Source organism: Rhinopithecus bieti, unplaced genomic scaffold (genome assembly GCF_001698545.2).
Source record: "Rhinopithecus bieti isolate Rb0 unplaced genomic scaffold, ASM169854v2 scaffold_4709, whole genome shotgun sequence".
Lineage (NCBI taxonomy): Eukaryota > Metazoa > Chordata > Mammalia > Primates > Cercopithecidae > Rhinopithecus > Rhinopithecus bieti.
In genome coordinates, this window is record NW_016805139.1 from 3,294,682 (window position 1) to 3,311,800 (window position 17,119).

At 37.7% G+C, this 17,119-nt stretch overlaps 1 long non-coding RNA gene across 2 annotated transcripts in view; it reads left to right on the plus strand.

Moving 5' to 3' along the window:
* The first annotated feature begins 7,298 nt into the window (after positions 1 to 7,298).
* LOC108529214 (uncharacterized) overlaps positions 7,299 to 17,119 on the plus strand; it is a 28,127-nt gene continuing 18,306 nt past the window's right edge. For both annotated transcript variants that reach the window (XR_001885437.1, XR_001885438.1), the window contains exons 1-2: positions 7,299 to 7,418; positions 15,847 to 15,938. This is a non-coding gene — a long non-coding RNA (uncharacterized LOC108529214). The remainder of the gene's footprint in view (positions 7,419 to 15,846; positions 15,939 to 17,119) is intronic.

Genomic DNA, 17,119 nt, shown 5'->3' on the forward strand with positions numbered 1-17,119 from the left:
ATATATTATATATATAATATATATATATAATATATATATACACATATATATAATGTGTGTGTGTATATAAAGAGAGAGAGAAAGAGAGAGGGAGAGAGGCAAACATCATTTTGGGGGCACTTTGGATGCTGGCTTACACACCCTGGAAATCATGACTCTGTCCTGTTTAAAAATATCTCTACTGACCAGGAAAGTATCTGATGCTCAGTAAATGATGAATAGTTGACTAGCTGGTTAATGGAAGATTTGTGTCTCAGTTTCTGAGTTTGTGTTCATACATATGTGTGTTTGTAAAAAATACTAACTGGGAGTCAAAGGAACTGAGTTCCTTCTTAGCTTTGTCCTGATTTGGTCATGTGCCCATGTATAAGTCACTTAACCTTCATGATCTTCAATAGCTTCATCTATAAAATAGGAATAATTGTTATCCTGTCTCATTCCCACATTTGTTGTAAACATTGTGTAATGGAAACTTCATTCAATTTGGATTCAGAATAACAAATTCTGGATTCAAATCTCATGGTAATAAAGTTGTGTCACGTTAGTCGTCACCCTCCATTTGCTTTTTAACAGAACAAATAGGTTAAATTAGATCATCTGTAATGTTATTCAGATTCTATAGTCTCTATGGCTAATGCAACAAATGATGTAAGTTGAAGGCACTTTAAGAAACAGTATTGTGTGATTTCGCAAAGAACATTATTATTGCCAAAAGAGTCACAACACAAGTCAACCTGTCATTAAAGCAGCTGTTTGGCATTCTGATTGAGGGATGGGCAGGGCAGCATGGCAATGCCACACATTGTTAGAAGGGCCTAGTGGAAAATTGGAGGTGGAATTGGCAATTACTGGCAATCCTGACTTCAGTTGATCATGCTGTTGCTATCACTTCACAGGCTCCACTTCAGCTGGTTAAAACCTTGCCAATGGCCTCTGAGGTTTCTGATTTGATGGCCCAGATAATTCAAGAAAGTGTGAGGAAAAACTTTTTCACCAGGGCCCCAGAGGGCACCCTTGCACCTTTCTAGAAATGAAGGGTAACAGCTCCAACCACAAGTCAGCTGTGATTTGTGAGTACTATAAACACAGACTTATTTTAGAATTCTGGTCAGCCTCTCAGTCCTCGCATGTACTCATGGACTTCAGCCAAGAACAATTCCCCTCCCTAAATTGTAAGAAATCTTCAAAGGCCACCAAATCACTAAATAAAAAGACTCTTGGTAAGACTCCTTCATCATAAGATGTCATTTAAAATTCTCTCTGTTTTTGTTTTAAAACTTGTTTATCAGAAGTCAGTAAGAATTGAGGCATTAACACCTATCACATTTGCACTTGAGGCATGTTTGTTTTTTCAATATCATTTGAAAACTAAGATTTGTAGGTTCTGCAAAAAACAATTTTTATTTGGCATAGAGACAGTTTAACTTTGAGATCTCTCACTAATTGTTTTTCTTACTGAAACAGCTTCAACTTTGGCAATCAGAACCCACTTGGTCCTCATAGTGGACAATACACTTAGCAGCCTGTATTTTATATATATATATGGTATACATTATGTATAGTACCAGAAAAGTAAATGTCTACAGAAATGTTATTGTTTGTATCTTATATGAATAACACATTTCCCATACTTCTAAGAACTCAGAAACATATCTTTCATCTGTGTTTAGAATAAACTCTGGAGTGTAAAATTCTGAACAATGATGTAACTGATATATTTGAACAAACATCTGTAAAGCAAGACAAAGTGTCATTGATTTGTTTGTGGAACTAGACCATTTGAAGTCAAGTATGTGGATTTTAGTGGCTTATTTGTCGGCATTCTTACCAGTGGTGGCTAGTTATAATAAGCTTGAAACATTCAAGCATATTAACACAGCTCTGGGCATAGGACCCAAAAGAAAACATTAGGATTCAAAGCAATACAAAACAGTGCTACCAATTACACTGCATTACACTTCTTAAATTTTTGATGCTTAATCCCTCAAAGCCACCTTGAACCATGTACTGAAGCCACCAAGAGTGTTGAATGAAAAAATCCAAAGGGATTAAGGAGTCATTTCCGCTAGAGAGAAACACATTTTCTCAGCTGTTCTGGTTTCTATGAGGAGGGATTTTCCCTAAACACTTCTGCTCTCTTTCTGTTCCTTTACTCCTTTTCTCCTGGGGAGCAGAGTAATCTATCATACTGGGAATTTAAGGACAAATTTGGCATGCTGAGCTCAGTTTCACCCACCATCATTTTTGGAAGAAAGAGACCCTCTGCTCTTTTATTCTTAAATCCTATCTGGCAAGCCAATGCCCCCCACCCCACAAGCTGGGGAGGCTCACTAGGCTCCAACATTATAAATAGAGTGGATAAGTCTCTGAGGGTCAGTTAGCGGAATACTTCTGTCTCACAAAGAACAAACTTCGACTGTCCCAATATTTTGGGTTTCCATCTGTCAACATTTATCTTATACTGTGTAACAGTGTCTTACAGTATCCAACAGTGTCCAACAAACCAATTAACAGAAACGTTTCTCCACATTTTTATATCCTCCAAACCTAGCCCACACTTGCAGCTATATACTGGGTTTGAGGAAATACACATGTTAAGAAGGTATATAGTTAAGGTTGAGACTTAAGAAAATGCTCTTGATACCATATTAAGTGAAAAGAGAGGTAAATTTTTTTTTTCTATATTTTGAACACTGCATTAAGCACTCATGAAAGTCCATTTTTTTTGCAAATTCACAAGTATTTTATTGACTTTTATAAAAGACTTTTCATGTTTTGGTTGGTTCTCTCCCTACTGAAATACATCTTATCATATTTTCAAATAGGTTTCCTAAGCAGAGACCTCATGCTTAACATACAACTCAGAAGAAAAAGCTATTTTGGGTAGAAAGCAAAATAGTTGTTTTATAATCAGCAAATGCAGTATCTACAATTATTGTTATTTATTTTATCCAGTCAATATGGAGGAGATGAACTTCCTAGTGTTTCTTCCTTATCTGTGTTTTTTTCTTCTTTACTCCATACTTTTTGCTATGCTTTGAAATTGTATTCAAAAGTCCCATTTCTTTATTTTTATTGTTATTTTTGAGACAGTCTCATTCTGTTGCCTAGACTGGAGTGCAGTGGCATGATACCAGATCACTGCAACCTTCACGTCCCGGGTTCAAGCAATTCTCATGCCTCAGTCTCCCGAGTAGCTGGGATTACAGTCATCCACAACCACACTTGTCTAATTTTTGTATTTTTAGTAGAGACAGAGTTTATCCATGCTGCCCAGGCTGGTCTCAAACTCTAGGCCTCAAGTGATCCACCCACCTCAGCCTCCCAAAGTGCTGGAATTACAGGCGTGAGCCACCATGACAGCTACTGTCAGGAACTCTGACCTGAGTCAGACAGAAGTTAGATGGGATTATGAAAAATTTTGAAGGCTGCCTCAATTCAAACACCTGAGTCCATGAGAATATTATTATTTGTCTTTAATATTTTTAATATTCCTGCAATTAGATTGATATCTATATAATGAAGCTAGGAGAATCACATATATAGCATTGAGGTGGACTGCTCATTGCTATTATATTGAAATGAACAGAAAACTCTAGTTTTCAGGAGGAAAATTTTATATCATTCACCACCTAATGTTTCAGTCAACATTAAGGTCTAAATTTATTCATAGTTTTACCTTTTTAGCCTATATTCAGTCTACAGGCTAGTAGGAAATGTTCCATGTAACGTGTGTGTGTGTGTGTTTTTGTGTGTGTGTGCACATGTGTTTAAAAAATAGGTGTGAATCGAGGATGCTCTAATTCAGTTTGAATGCCTGTGTCAGTGTTTTTTCAGCTTCTTCTATGGTACACCTGGGCATTTAAATCTACTTTCTCAGGCTTTACTTGAGAATCATGACAGACTCATCATTTGCTTTCAAAGAACTCTTGCCTATTGAGTTCCTCAGCTAACTTGATTTATTCCTTAAAAGCCACAGCAGCCATCTTTTCTTAATTTTCAGGATAAAACAAGAAAAAGTGAAAGATCCACAACTTTGTTTAATATTCTTCCTCTGAAACTACTTAGAATTTTGAAATTACAGAATAGGCCAAGAAGAAATATTTCAGGTGATTTGTTTCAAGGGGGAAATGGACAGAATACGGCACGACCCAACATGAAATTGATAAAAGAAAGGGGAAATGAACAAATGGAAGATGCTTTGGATTAGGAAGTAAAAGTAGAAATTAGGTGACGAAGACCTTTCATCAGAGAGTTAATAATTTTTAATCTAGTTAGACTATAAGGAGAAATGTGAGGTTCTTTTAAAGCAGTTTTCATTTCATTCACTATGCCAAGATTTTTGTTTCTTTTATTATATGATTATTATTTATTATGAAAGAGCATTAAAACATTAAAGGAATTTCTAAATATAAAAACACTGTTTCCCATTACCCCAACACACTGAACATTTGTTTCACTTCCTTGAGCCATCCTCTTCCACCCTCAGACCAGATAAGGTACCCTATTTAAAGCTCTCTATATTTGTTTTCACAAATTTAGTCCAGTTGAACATGAAATTTTTACCCTTGATTGTATGCCCAACATCTAACATTGTGTGTGACACACAGTAGGTATTCAATATTTTGATAAAAATGAACGATGAATAAATATTCCTCTTAATTATTCATCCTTGAACTCCATATGTCCTAATGCCTCACCAGTTTATACATATAAATGAAAACATTTAAATCATTAAACTGAATTTCATTAGCTTTAAGGCCTCACTTGCTCATGAAGGAGTTCCTGGTTCCTAAAATATCCCTCTTAAATATTTAAATTCCCAAGATTTTTTCCCTGGTCTCTACTGCTCCAAAGAACAGGTCTCTGTCAATCCTACCAGCACCAAGGATCTCAATGCCATATGGAAAAAGAAAAACAGTTTCTTCCTCCCTCCGTCTGCACTTTGATGTCCTCAGTTACAAATGCCCCACAATAATCCCACTTAGTCTCTGATATGTTACAAAGCTTAACGGGCACACAGTCCCTTCCTCTCAATGGTAAACCCATGCTGGCTGATAAGAGTCAATGGACTCCATATGAGTCGATCAGTTCAGACAGCAGAGAGAAAATGGTGTCTTCTAGTCTGCATGCCGGCTTTTATACCTATGCATTTAGGAGACCTGTTTACCCAGCAGTTTTGTCTTAATAAGCACATACTTGGTATGTTGTTGGGGGTTCTGATTTTTGTTTTCTTCCCATCACTGTACTTAACTATAATCTGAAGATTTTTGTAATCTCCTAATGGTATCTCTGGAAGATGTTGTAACTTTCTGGTCCCTTTTAGATATTACAACAGCCTCATTCAACTCTTCACATTTCAAATTCTACTGTTGTATTTCTTCTTCCCCACAGCTAAGGCTTAATCTTCAACCGGAGGGTGTGGGGGCGGGGGTCTGTAGTTCTTAAGAGGCATGGTTTGCTCTTTTACTCATCCCATCCCTCTTCCAGTGAGTTGTCACTTGGGAAGAAGAAATAGAAGAAATGGCAGGGGTCGTACAAAACTGGCTGCCCAATGCTGGGGGAAGGTGACCCTAGAATCTATTCCTCAAAGTCTCCACCAATGTGAGACTCTCTGCATAACTGTTACTATGCATAATTTTTTAGGGGCACTCTTCAGCTTTGCTGTGGTCTCTCCTTTACTTAATAACCCCTCAGAGAGGATCGACCACATTTCCTTCTGGCTACAACAGGGACCTCCAAACCCCTCCATAAGTGGGGGCATCATCTGAACAGCTCCATATCATCCATATCTTCTGCTGCCTCTTTCTTTAAGTATTATGCACCTTCTTTTGTTGTTGTTGTTGTTTCTTTGAGACAGGATCTTGAGCCATGGCAGCTCCTGAGGTCCTTGTGTGGGACCAGTGATAGACCAGGAGTTTAGTCCATCAGGTGACCGTCCTTTCATGTTCCTCCCATGTATCCTACAACCCTGGTTACTCCACTGATTCAGCTACTCCAGTGAGGCTTCTGTCTTATGAAATGACCAGGTGAGAAATAAGCACCAGTCTTCACGTTCACATTTGAACCCCTAACTCCAGGGAACAAACACCAACATCTCCTGAGATCTCCCTCACTTTCTGTCTTGGGGGATGTGTCGGGTGGCTCTTCCAGTTCTGCAGCTCAATAAACACTTAGTCAAGAATGAGATGCCTGTTGTCCCCTTCTCGCAATTCACAATTTCTCTTCAAATCTCTCTCCCTCTTTGCTTTTGTTGAAGGGAGAGCCAGCTGCCTATGAAAATGCATGCTCTCTTTTCATGATGTACACATGTCTCTAAGAGACCATGATCCATTCAGAGACTATGTTTCCCAGCCCCACTGGCATGTAGGTAGGTCCATGCCACTTGGTTTTACCAACAAAATACAAATGAAGTTGATGTATCTGCCCCAGGCCCAAACCTTTAAGAAGCTAGTAACTTCTCTCTGGTCTCTTCCGCAGTTGGATGAAGAGGACTTTAATGCCCTGGGGGATGGTCAAGGTACAGAATGCAAGAAGCTTTGATTCCTAATTGAGTCCATAGAGAAAAGTCATTGCTGACCAATAACACACACATGGATTTTATGTGAGCAAACAATAAACCACTATTGTGTTAAGCCTATTCTACATTCTGTTAACAGTACCCAGAAGTACCTCAAATAATATACGTAGGCCAGGCACGGTGGCTCTCGTCTGTAATCCCAGCATTTTGGGAGGCTAAGGCAGGCAGATCACGAGGTCAGGAGTTCGAGACCAGCCTGGCCAACATGATGAAACCCTGTCTCTACTAAAAATACAAAAATTAGCCGGGCATGGTGGCGGGCACCTGTAATAACCACAACTGCTTGGGAGGCTGAGGCAGAAGAATTGCTTGAATCTGTGAGGCAGAGGTTGCAGTGAGCCAAGATCATGCCACTGCACTTCAGCCTGGGCAACAGAGCAAGACTCAGTCTCAAAAAAAGAAAACAGAAATACGTGTGTGTGTGTGTGTGTGTGTGTGTGTGTGTGTGTGTGTAATGTGTGTGTGTGTGTGTGTAATATGTGTGTGACAGAAGGCAAAGAGTTTTGAGGTAGTCACTGGAGCTTACAAGGCCAGACTTCTAAATGGGTTATAGAGATGCCTAGAGCCAATTGTTAGATATTTTCTTTGAAATACAGGTCATGAATTGGCCTTTATTTCATCAGCTTTGAGCCCTACTCATTGTCATCATCACAATCATTGTTACCACCTCACAGCTAAACTTTGCATGCCAGAAACCATTCTTATCATGTTATATGTATTAGCTTATTTAATTCTCCCACAACCACATTTTGAAGATGAAGAAACTGAAGCACAAAGAAGTTTATGGAATCTGCTGAAGGTTACATCAGGAAGTGGTACAAACAGGACTCAAACCCAGGTAGTCTTGTTCTAAAGCCCAAGTTTTTAACAACTAATGTAAACAGTCTACAACGTCAAAGTACTCTCACAGGTTCCAGGACTTTGAAAACAGTCCTAGTCAGCATCTTCTGCTATGTGTATCTTTATGTAGTTATATAGTAGTTATATAACTTCTGGTTTCCCTACACCACATGTAGTAAATATACATATTAAAAATGCAGTGGCCAAATAGGTATTCTCCCATTTAATTCAGGAACCATATGTTTCCAAGTGGCCATGCCATTCCTCTCGTCTGTCCAATTGCATCTGTTCTGACCACAGTTTGAGTCTCTGTAACAGAAATGAGTCTGGTCTCACTTCTATGCCAGCCTTTACCGCTCTGAATAGAAAAATGGTTCTGCTCTTAACATTATCAAAACTTCTTTTAGAATTCAAGAGAAGAAAATTCTTCCCTTCTTTGTATCTCACACCCACCCACTCACCCCCACCCCACACCCCCACCCACACACACACACACACACACACACACACACATTGTTCAGCTCATTTATGTGACTTCTTGTCCATTTTCAGCTTCACTTTAAACTTGGCACAAGTGCTTGGGAATGGGGAAAAAAGCTATGGAAAGAGGTTGAGTTTGAAGAAAATCCAAGTGGTATTGGCTAAATATTGTAATCAAAATAGCTTCTACCCTTGCCTCCTGTCTTCACCCCTCACCCAAACCTCTATCAGTGTCTCTGCATCAAGCTTATGAATCATGGTGCTCTCTCTGGCTTATTTGGTGAACTTCCCAATAGCAACATGTGCAGCCCTTGTGCCCTCTCCATCCTCTCGAGCCCATATTTCTTTTGACTTTCAGTCACGGGACCAGTCACAAACTCCAATATATTCAACTATTGCCTCTCTGGAAGAGCTATTTAAGTTGTCACAGAAATAGAATCCCCAACAGCACTCATTCCCCAGTTAGTCCGTTTAAAAAAATAGAGAATATTTTGATTAAGCTGAATTCAAAGCAGCCCCCACAGCTAAAGTCCTTACTCTGGAGCTATGGCTGTGATTTTAACCTTAAAGCAGAGAAAACTCTCTACTCTGCTTTCTTTTACATTATTTCATGGTAATCTTTCATGTATCAACATTGGCTTTCTAGTTTTTATTTTAATAGTTTCATTCCATCACAAAGTTTGAAAATAACGTATGTAATTATTCTTTTGTTAATAAACATTTAGAATTTTGGGGTCCCATTTCAGTTTATTTTTGCTAAGGAAAAAAATTACTACTACGGTATTTTCAAAAAAATTATTGAAATATTAATCCTGGTTCTCTAGGGGAAATACCTTTATGAAGTAATAATTTCTTACAAGATCTCAGAGTATCAGCTAGTGGCTTCAAGGCTGAGTCTATAAAACTACGTGTGGTGGACTGGGCGCAGTGGCTCACGCCTGTAATCCCAGCACTTTGGGAGGCCGAGGTTGACATATCACGAGGTCAGGAGATCGAGACCATCCTGGCTAACACGGTGAAACCCCATCTCTACTAAAAATACAAAAAATTAGCTGGGCATGGTGGCGGGAGCCTGTAGTCCCAGCTACTGGGGAGGCTGAGGCAGGAGAATGGCGTGAACCTGGGAGGCAGAGCTTGCAGTGAGCCGAGATTGTGCCACTGCACTCCAGTCTGGGAGACAGAGGGAGACTCTGTCTCAAAACAAACAAACAAACAAAAAACAAACAAACAAAACTATGTGCGGTAAGTTTAAAGGTGCCTATTTGTTAAATTATAAACTATGAACAAGATTTTTCAGACTGTATTTACCTGGGGATTCTGGGTCCTCTGAAGGGCCAATAATTGTGAGAATTGCTTGATAATTCAAGTATTCCTGGAATTTCCAGCATGTTATGAAGTTTGATTATTAAACCTAACTTTGGCAAAGAAGGCAATGATGTTTTTTGCAATCTTTTGCTGTTACTACCTTCTCCCCAGTGCACTGAGGTTTTTATGTTGAAGAACCATGGGGCTTGAATAAACTCAGCAGAAGACTCAGCAATAAGAGGCCTCACTGAGCGCAAAGGAGCATGGCCCCTGAGTCCAAGGCCCAAGGTGAGCAAGAAGAAGAGGAAACTGAATCTTCTACGGGACCATATTTTAAGAAGAATGTGGTTAAGATACAAAAGTTGTAGCTGGAAAAGCAATGCAGAGGGCAAAGTCTCATGTGAAAAGCAAGGGTAAAAATGGAAGAAACACGTGATAGGATAGGAACTGCAAAAAATGGAGAGTTAGTCAAGATGGAACATTTAGACTAGGTATAAGAAACAGCTTTACAGTGGCTGTTGCAACTTAAAAAGACCATGGCCTGACACTCTATTAATAAGTATTATTACAAGTTAATGATAATCTAGTTACATAATAATAAACTGAAGATTATAGAGGATCTAAATATGTGTCTAAGTGCTAAAAAATATAATATTTCATCAAATCTAAGATGCTATTGTGTGTAAGATGTATTTGAATGTTAGATGGTTAAGATGTGGAATCAGGTGTGACTTAGAATCTAAGATACATGGTAAAGTGAATTATCTTCCATATAATTTAAAATGCCGGATATGTTATTATACCATGATTCTTTGAAAGTGGCAGAATGTATAGTATATTTTGTAGTTATGTATTCATTCTACAGATTATTTAATAAATCTCTGAAGTGAAATACACTACACAACAATCTCTAAAGGCAGAGAATTAAAGGGTGACATGGATCATGTTTTCCCAGATCAAATTGTTTTATAATAGTTTGATCAAATACCCTATCTACAAATACCATATGTTTTGTTATCTTAGGATGGGCTGGGCCTTAATGGTCTCAAATTGACCCTCAAATCTCAGTAGAGTAACCCAACAAAGGTTTTATTCTACATCAGCTCACATCACAGTCTGATGCTGTCAGGAAGCCTTTGGAGTGACACAGTCTGGAACATAGAGTCTCCTGGGCTACTACAGCAGGCAAGAGACATGGAGGGAACCTACTGAGACTGTTAGCAGCCTTGGCCTGAAGCTCACTTTGTGGTCATTGGTGGAGCATTCATCTAGGCCAATTGAACTGCAAGAGAAGCTGGGGACTATTGAAAATCAGAATGGAGATTTCTGAACACTGTTTCTGGGATAGGAGTAGTTAATCAAATGGCTTTACTTGGACAGAAATCCTCTAAACACCATATGTTTTCATGAAGAATTCAACAAGGAAGTTGCCTGACTCCATGATTGACATCTGTGCTCCACGTATGCCCTCCTCGATATATCTTTCTGAAAATAAGTGGCATCTTCTTCTAGCTTAACAGTTTATAAATAACATACTCATTTGTAAAAATAAAATATAATTTATTTAAAATAATCTCATTAGGCATAAACATCACTTTTGAAGTATCATAGACAAAGTATTTAGAACCATATAAAAACTATAACTATGGCTATGTAAGCTCCCTTTGGATCTCAGAGTTTAAAGATTTAAACATACAGCACAACAAATAACATTAGGTATGACAAAGCCACTGCATCCCCAGGCCCAGGGAGTACCATTTGTGTGTTCTGGGAGTGACCGGTGTGTGAAGGGTCATCTGAAAAGAACAAGGCAAGCCTACCCTTGGAGTTGTAGGACACAGCAGCCCAGCGTGGAAACCTGAAAAAAATACTCATTTTAATCTTTATTGAAAAACATTATCTGCCTTGAAACTATAATTATGGACTCTCAAGGAAAGAGCAACTTATGGAATAAAATAAGAGAGGATTTTTGCCTAAAAACACTCTATTTGAAATGACGTAAAAATGAATGAATAAAGGAATTTAGATGCTGGCCTGAAAATGTAAGCAAGAAATGAGTGAAAATAGGAACGTAATCCCTAGTATTTTAGAACAAGGTCAGGAAAATGGAGATTTTAACAGCAGAAAATATTAAAATTTTGATACCGCACCACAAGAAAGTTGAATCTTCCCCACTCCTGAATTGTTTCAACTGCCTTCTTTCTTTCTTTCATTTGTTGTTTGTTTGTTTTAGAGACAGGGTGTCATTCTCTCACCCTGGCAGGAGTGCAGGGTGCCACCGCAACCCTGAACTCCTAGACTCGAGTGGTCCTGCCACCTCAGCCTCCCAAAATGCTGGAATTACAGGTGTGAGCCACAATGCCCAGCCACTTTCAATTATTTTCTATCGCTCTCTCTCGAGTCTGATTATATATTGCTACTAATTTTTAACAAACATTCCAGAGTTTTGCATTTAAATGAATGTTGTTTCAGTTTGAGTAGTCCTCTTGAGAGACTGTGGGTTAATTTGATTGATGTTTATCATTGTCTAAATATTTTTGGAAACTCCTCTTTTGGAATTGCCTTCAAAGTCAACATCACATACTTTGGAACAGTGACAAATCAATGTCCTAAAAGGCAGACTCTTATTTGAAGCCACCAAATGTTCTTTGAAGTTAAGTTTATTACCTAAAGGAAATTATCCAGCTTATTAATATCACTTTTAAATTCTAAGATATATATATAAGAAGATATGACCTTAATAGTAGTTATGATTTTATGCAACCTACATACAGTTATGAAAGATACTTTGACAAAATGTTTTCAGCAAAAATAACTAATGTTAATGTTATTGGTAGCTATTACTCCATGGAAATCTCTACGAAGTCACCTATATTTACTTAAAATCCTTTTTTGACTTTTTTAAAACTACACTTTATGTTTTCAGGTACAAATTCTCTGTTTGAGCATTCTAACCAAATAAGTCCAGATGACTTATTGACCCCCTCATCAGTTTTTTAAATTATGGTGTCATTTTGTATTTCCACTACCTTAAAATAACTATATAACCAAATTAAACTCATTAGGATTTTATATTCAATTAACATTAACAGTTATTTTTTTAAAAGATAGTTTTGTAATAGTTTTAAAAAGCATGAGTTGAAAGGAAAAAGCAATAGATTTGGAGTACCTAATCAATGCCAGGCACTCAGCCTGACTGAACCCAGAAGATAATTGGAGTGGGGAGAACCCAAGCCAAGTGTGTACTTAGATCTTCCTTTTGGATGAGGGCACAGTGGGCCCTTTCAAACCAGGATGGGACAGACCTTCCTGGGTGCCCTGTTGATTTGTCCCTCAAACCACACAGCAAAAGTTACCTCCCACTGGGAAGATGCCATAGGAAGACCTGATTTCCCACCACTAATGCTGCTGAAGCTCAGGCTTGTTGGTTGTTTGGTTTTAGAGACAGGGTCTGGCTCTGTTGCCCAGGCTGGAGTACAGTGGTGTAATCATAGCTGACTGCAGCCTCCAACTCCTGGGCTCAAGTGATTCTCCTGCTTCAGCTTTCCACATTCCACCTGCTGGGATTACAAGTGTGAGTCGCCACACTGGGCCTGAAACAGAGACTTAATGTCCCAATCATAGCCACTGGATACGGACAGAAAAATTTCTGTGTATAGGTGGGAAGGGTGAGGCTTGGTAGGCATAGCTTTTGAGACAGGAAGAGGAAGCCCCACTCTTTTCTTCTCCAGAAAGAAGAAAAAGATTTGGGGAAAGCCAGGAGAATCTCAGAGTTCTGCCACTCAAAACTAACCATCCTATATCATGCATAAAAATCTCATTTTTTAAATTTTTATTTATTTATTTTTTATCTATTTATTTATTTTTTTTGAGACAGAGTCTTGCTCTGTTGCCCAGGCTGGAGTGCAGTGGTGAGATCTTGACCACTCCCGGGTTCAAGCGATTCCCCTGCCTCAACCTCTTGAATAGCTGGGATTACAGGCAGGCGCCACCACTCACGGCTAATTTTTGTATTTTTAGTAGAGACGGGATTTCACCATGTTGGCCAGGCTGATCTCGAACTCCTGACCTTGTGATCCACCCACCTTGGTTTCCCAAAGTGCTGGGATTACAGGCATGAGCCAGCGTACCTGGCCATCATTATTTTTAATAGATCCATAATGTCCCATATTGTGACCATACCATAATTTATTCAACTTGTAATGAACATTCAACTTGTTTTCAGGTTTTTGCCACCTGAAAAATCACCTGTTTATTACAGAGCTTTTACTTTACAAGTAATAAGCCCTTTAATAGACATGTGTTTATGTACTGGTAATTCCTAAATTGGGATTGCTAAGTAAAAGTGTATGATGTTTTAAATTGCAATAGCCATTGCCAGTTTAATTTCTAAAAATGTTTGAGCAATTCACACTCCTAGCAGCTAGGTAGAGGGCCTACTTCACTAATGTTAGACAGTGTTACCTTTTCTTCTTTAAATTTTTGCTTGTCTGATGTGTGAAATATTCCATCTAATTTTTTTATATTTTGCATTTCCTTGATTCACTAGTGAAAAATAAAATGTTTGTGGCCCATTTTCTTTTCTTTATTTATAACTTCTTTTAGTAGTCATTTGTATATTAAGGATATCACTTATATGTCTTCCGGAGGCCTTCTGATTGCATATATTTTTCCCAATCCATTGTTTTGTATAAGATATGTCTTTAAATACACACAAATACACACACACACACACACAGTCATGCACTGCATAATGACATTTCAGTTAATGATGGGCCTCTTATACGATGGTGGTCCCATAAGATTCTTGGTCCTATAAGATTATAATACTGTATTTTTGCACTACCTTTTCTATATTCAGATATGTTTATATATAAAAAACTTACCACTGTGTTACAACTGCATACAGTATTCAGTAAAGACACAAGCTGTAAAGATTTATACCCTAGGAGCAATAGGCTATGCATATAGGCATGTAGTAGGCTATACCATCTAAGTTTGTGTAAGCACTCTATGATGTTCGCACAGTGGTGGAATCACCTGATGATGTATTTCTCAAAATTTATCCCCATTGTTAAGTAATGCATGACTATATACGTATATATGTACACATATATATATTCCTACATTCTAATCCAGTTAAATATAACCATGTTTTCTTGCTAAGTTTCCTAGCTATCTTAACATCTCTCTTGATCAAAATTGTACAAGTATTTTAAATATTTTGTTTTATTTTAATTTCTACATTTTGTTTATATTAAAATTTCATTTAAAGATATGTTCAAGGAGGAACCCCCTAGAAGCTGATGAGCCTTGTAAGTTCCAGTAATTTCCAACGCATCTTTAGGTCATTTCTTCCTCACAAATCACCCCTTTCTCATCCAAATACTTCTCCTGTTTCCATCAATATACTTGGAAATAACAAACCACTTTTCTTTTAAAATAGTGAATCCAATATTTGTTTTGAATTTTCCTCAATTAATTAAAATAAATGTACTTCAACAAGCACTCTCTATTGCTGTCTGCTGTGCAGCCAGTGTCGGGGAAACTGGTGGAGATACAGATAGAGGAAAATGTGACATGGCCGTTTTCCACAGGGCACTTCCAAACTTGATGATAAGATGTTCTTTTTTAGACCAAAGCTCTACGAAGTTTACAGTTCAACTTTATATCAAGGGACCAATTTTTCACACACTAATCGTCATGTAAAATTTGGTGGTGAAGAGGGAAATGGCAGAAAAATTTTGTGGAGTCGGGGTTGTCTCTTTTGTTCTCTTGTGGGAAAAACAAAAGCAAAATAAAATGTGACTGTTGCTTCCTTCCCCCACATCCCAAACTCTATGTGGTTTTGAGGAAGGAAGTGTTCAGGAGAGAAATCAGTTTCCTAAAGTTTTTACAACCAAAAGACTTAAGGGATTGAATTTTTTTTTTTTTTTCTAAACTAACAACTGCAAACGGATATTTATATAAAGAGTTAGGTCAAACCTAAGAACTAAGAGTTTATTTTTAGATTTCTGCTTGGCCAAGGGGGAAATATGGTAAATGAACCTCATGTTCTTAAATGGGCATGCAGTGGAACTCAAAAGATTTCAGAAATCTGAGAAAAGGCACTTAAGAACATCAGTTTCCGCAGGCATTATTAGAAACCCCTAGACAATAACAATATTGCTACGGCTTTTCTTCCTTTCCCCCAGCCCCCAAAGTTACTTTCAGTTTTAGTGATCTGGTCTCCACATTCTTGAAGATACCAAAACAAAAAGAATAAAGATAATGTAAACATAGAAGATATAAATAGAATGTCAAGTGACTAGCTGCACAGGTGGTGAAGCTGTCCTTTCTGTGGGGCAGCCACCAGTCCTGTGTGGCTGTGAAGCATTTAAATGTGGCAAGTCAAATTGAGATCTGCAGAAACAAGTAGTACACATTGGATTTAAAAATGAAGTATGAAAAAATACAAAATATCTCTTTGAAATGTTTATATTGATTACATATTGAAATGGTCATATTTTAGACATAATTGGTTCTATAAAATATATTATTAAAATTAATTGCACCTGTTTCTTTTTTCCTTTTTGAAGTGTGACTATAAGAACATTTAAAATTGCATCTGTAACTCAGAAAATCTTTCTATTATATAACAGTGCTAGAGTATTGAAATTAAGAGCTGGGCTCTGAAGTAAACCTACCTGGATTCATAGTTGGGCTACTGATAACACAGGCCAGGTGACCTTGGGTAAGTTACATAGGCAATCAAGTTTCATATTTATAAAACTGTGAAGGATAAAAGCTTTCCTATTTCAGAGGGCTGTTTGAATATGAAGCATTCAGAGTCTGGCACAGTATAAGAAATCACTAAGGCTTCGTTCTGTTATTCTTACTTCAGAATCCAAAAAAGCAAATACTTTTTTCTGGAAGAGAGAAGCTCTAAAAATAAACAAAAAAAAATTAAAATCAGAAATTTGATGCCTCCCCACCTTCCTTCCCCATTCTTTGCAGCCAGTTTATTACATTGAGGAAAAAAATCAAACTATCCTTCTAAAACAAAATATTTTCAAGATGTGAGATTGTCTGTTAGGTATTTTTTACCTCCTACAGCTGTGCCCAGTTCTCTGAGGAGACCAATGCAATTGGAGAAAACTATAGATTTTTCCTTTCTATTAATACATCTCATACAGAATTATTGGCTATAGTATTGGATCTGACTTTAGAAAAAATAAGAGCATGTGTCTGATGCCCCTGACATCAAGGAAGTGAGCCTGAAAATAATAATAGTTACAAGGCATAACTTGAAGTTATTGTGGGTTCAGTTCTAGCCCACTGCAATACAGTAGACATCACAATAGAAGGAGCCATACTATTTTTTTTTTTTTGGTTTCCCAGTGCATTTAAAAGTCATGTTTATACTATACTGCAATCCATTAAGTGTGCAATAGCATTATGTCTAAAAATGTACATGTGTTAATTTTAGAATACTTTATTGCTAAAAAATTCTAATGATCATCTGAGCTTTGAATGAGTCCTAATCTTTTGCTGGTGGAGGGTCATGCTTCGACGACCACTGCTGATCAGGGTGGTGGTTGCTAAAAGTTGGGGTGGCTACAGCACTTCTTAAAAATAAGACAACAATGAAGTTTGTCACATTGATTGAATTTCTCTTTCACAAAAGATTTCTCTGTAGTGTTTGATGCTGTTTGATAACATTTTACCCACAGGAGAACTTCTTTCAAAATTGGAGTCAATCCTCTTAAACCCTGCCACTGCTTTATCAACTAAGTTTATGTAATATTCTAAATTCATTGTTGTTATTTCAACAGTGTTCACAGCATCTTCACCAAGAGTAGATTCTATCTCAAGAAACCACTTTCTTTGCTCAGCCATAAGAGGCAACTCCTTATCCATTCAAGTTTTAACATG